The sequence below is a fragment of the Erythrolamprus reginae genome, chromosome 12 (assembly GCF_031021105.1).
Source record: "Erythrolamprus reginae isolate rEryReg1 chromosome 12, rEryReg1.hap1, whole genome shotgun sequence".
In the NCBI taxonomy this organism is placed as follows: Eukaryota; Metazoa; Chordata; class Lepidosauria; order Squamata; family Dipsadidae; genus Erythrolamprus; species Erythrolamprus reginae.
Window position 1 is genome coordinate 3,200,039 of NC_091961.1, and position 3,439 is coordinate 3,203,477.

General features: G+C 46.9%; 1 pseudogene; it reads right to left on the reverse strand.

The window, feature by feature from the left end:
- Positions 1 to 1,055: 1,055 nt before the first annotated feature.
- Positions 1,056 to 2,316, reverse strand: LOC139174696 (neuropeptide Y receptor type 1 pseudogene; annotated as a pseudogene).
- Between the last annotated feature and the right edge of the window lie 1,123 nt (positions 2,317 to 3,439).

The following is a 3,439-nucleotide window of genomic DNA, read 5'->3' on the forward strand; positions in this document are numbered from 1 at the left end:
TTCCTGTATTTTATCTTAGGATGGATCTATGTTTATCCCAGGCATGTTTAAATTCAGTTCCTGTGGATTTACTGACCATGTCTGCTGGGAGTTTGTTCCAAGCATCTACTCCTCTTTCAGTCAAATAATATTTTCTCCTGTTGCTTCTGATCTTTCCCAACTAACCTCAGATTGGGCAATTGAATGGAGTTAAGTGTTTACTGGCCAGGCACCCACCCTGTCGCCAATGTGGAGTTTTGTTCAGCAGATAGATCCTCATTGCGCTTACAGAGAGAAATATCTGCCTCTACCTAGGATCGAACTCGCAGCCGCCTGCCACTGCACCCTTCGTGAAAAGCACAGGATGGAATAGTATTTTCCAAATTTGGCAAATTTAAGATGCATGGACTTCGACTCCCAGGATTTCCTAGCCAATTCTGGGAGTTAATATCTATACCTCTTAAAATGGTTGAGTTTGGAAAAAACAACAACAACACTATTCTAGAACATACCCAACATTGTTCTGTGGTTGTTGAGAAGACGACTGGAAGTGCCGAGGGAGTTTTCGGTCAGGAAATCTTTATTTGCTACCATTGATCGGTGCTCTGTCTGAGAAGGCGTTTGACAAGATCAGTGGACAAGGAATTCACCCACATCAGGATTTGGGAATCAGGTGGATGGTTACTCTGCAAAGTTTAGCAATTTAGGAACCATTGAGGAATCCTGGGTTATATTAGGAAGTTACACAATTCCTCAAACACGTCTCCAAAACTCCATTCATTTGGAATATACTATATATTCTCAACAACAGGGGTCACCAACGTTGGCCACTTTAAGAAGCAAAGCTGGCTGAGGAATTCTGGGAGTTGAAGTCCACAGGTCTTAAAGTGGCCAAGGTTGGAGACCCCTGCTCTACGAAGCTTTCAGATCTCCCAGGGTTTAGGTCACAAGGAGAACATCCGATCTCTGAGCTGCCAATGCATTGGCGGCCTAAGAAATTTTAAGTTCTCCGGACCTCCGAATCGTTCTCTATTTCTGTCAAACGTCACCTCTCTCCTTCTGTCTGTCCCCGGCAATTGAAGACGATCCCTGATTTACGTTTGGTTATAAGACAATGAGACAGAAACCTCAGAAAGATGCCGACACGAAAGAGTGGAGCGAATCCATACTTTGCCCAGGGTTCAGGAAAGGCGCGATTGCTCTTGGGAAGTCCATCTTTGAACGCAGCCATCACGCTGGGATGCTGGTACCCTCCTCGCTATGAAGGGAGGCTTTGGAAACCTCTGTGCTGACGGTGGAAAGCGGAAAAGTCTCGTACTTCTCCTTCTCCCGGGTGCAGCTGCAACGATACAGCAAGGCCTTGACTTCCTTCTGGAAATTGCTGTTGAGGAACCCGTAGATGACGGGGTTGATGCAGGTGGAAGCCATGGCAGCGAGGTGGCAGAGGGAGAAAATTAAGTTGTAGTAGCAGGCCGAGATCTTCTGGTGGTCCCAGTCATAGAGGGCGTTGAAGAACATGAGGGGGAACCAACACGCGGCAAAGGCCACCACAATACAAGCCAACATGACGTTGACCTTCCGGTGGCTGGTGGCCCGGGAGCCATCTTTGGCTCGCTCCACCATGTCCTTCCGGCGTTGAAGGCGTAGGAAGATGCGGAAGTAGCAGGCGAGGATGAGCAGTAAAGGGAGACAGTATTGGAAGAGCAGGAGGAACGTGGTGTAGGACAGGCGGTGCTGATCGGAGGGCCAGCGTTCGATGCAGGCCAAGTGATTGGCCAAGGAGTCAAAAGGAAGACTCAAGTTTTGAAAGGGCTCGTTGGTCAAGATGGTGAAGGACAGGAAGGGGAGGGAAACACCGCAGGCCACCACCCAGGTGAGACCAACGGCCATATAAGCATGGTTGGCCCCCGGCTTCCACCCAGTTGGGTTGATGATCAGCTGATGTCTCTCCAGAGCGATCCAGACCAAGGAGAGGATGGACACCGTGACGGAAACGCACTGAACGAAGGGGCTGACTTTGCAGATGACTTCTCCCAAGATCCAGTGGTCCATCAGGGTGTATATGACAGTGACGGGCATGCAAACCAGGGACACGAGGATGTCAGAGAACGAGAGGTTGGCGATGAATATGTTGGTGACGTTCCTCATCTCCTTCTGCTGGACGATGACGCACACCAGGCAGAGGTTGCCCGTCAGCCCCACCGCGATGAGGGCGCTGTAAGCCACGATCAGGAAGGTGCTGTTCCCCACCGACTGCCCGCAGGACATGCCGTTCTCCTCCAGCAGGTTGAGTTGCTCTGAGAAGTTCAAGTAGAGGAGGTGCAGGAGCTGGTCCATAGCAGTTCCTCCTCCTCCTTAGCAGATGGGAAGATGCAGCCTTGGTCTCACCCAAGGAGAATTCCTTCTCTGACGCACACCGCTGGGTTGACCAGGAAGTTCCCTGTGCCAAGAAATAATTAGTGCATTGATTAATCTGTATCTGTACACATATCTGTATCTCTGTATCTCTCTCTCTATCTCTCTTTCTCTCTATCTCTCTCTCTATCTCTCTCTCTCTATCTCTTTATCTCTCTCTCTCTCTCTCTATCAATCAATCTATCTATCTATCTATCTATCTATCTATCTATCTATCTATCTAGATATCTATCTAGATATCTGTATCTAGATATCTCTATCTCTAGCTCTATAACTAGATATATAGATATCTGTATATAACTACAGTATCTCTTAATCTATCTCTTCTGCTCTGGCAATCTCACATTACTTACCAGAGCTTACAAAACTTTCACCAGACCCATCCTCGAATACAGCTCATCTGTTTGGAACCCATATCGCATCTCAGACATTAACACCTTTGAAAATGTCCAGAGATACTTCACCAGAAGAGCCCTTCACTCCTCCACTCGAAACAGAACACTCTACGAGACTAAACTTTCAATCCTGAGCCTAGAAAGCTTAGAACTAAGACGCCTTAAACAAGATCTAAGTATTGCCCACAAGATCGTATGCTGCAACGTCCTGCCTGTCAGCAACTACCTAAGCTTCAACCACACAAGAACACACAACAGATTTAAACTTAATATTAACTGCTCCAAACTTGACTGTAAAAAATATGACTTCAGTAACCGAGTTGTCGAAGCGTGGAACTCATTACCGGACTCCATAGTGTCATACCCAAACCCCCAACACTTTACCCTTAGATTATTTACGGTTGACCTATCCAGATTCCTAAGAGGTCAGTAAGGGGCAAGTACAAGTGCACTAGAGTATAAGGGCAGACTAGATGGACCATGAGGTCTTTTTCTGCCGTCAGACTTCTATGTTTCTAGAGTGCCTTCCGTCCCCTGTCCTATTGCTCTCCTATATCTCCTCTACCTTTCTTCTATTCCTATATCTCTTCTTCTACTCTTTCATTGATATGTTCTTTTACTATACCTTCTTTTCTATTCTTTCATGGATA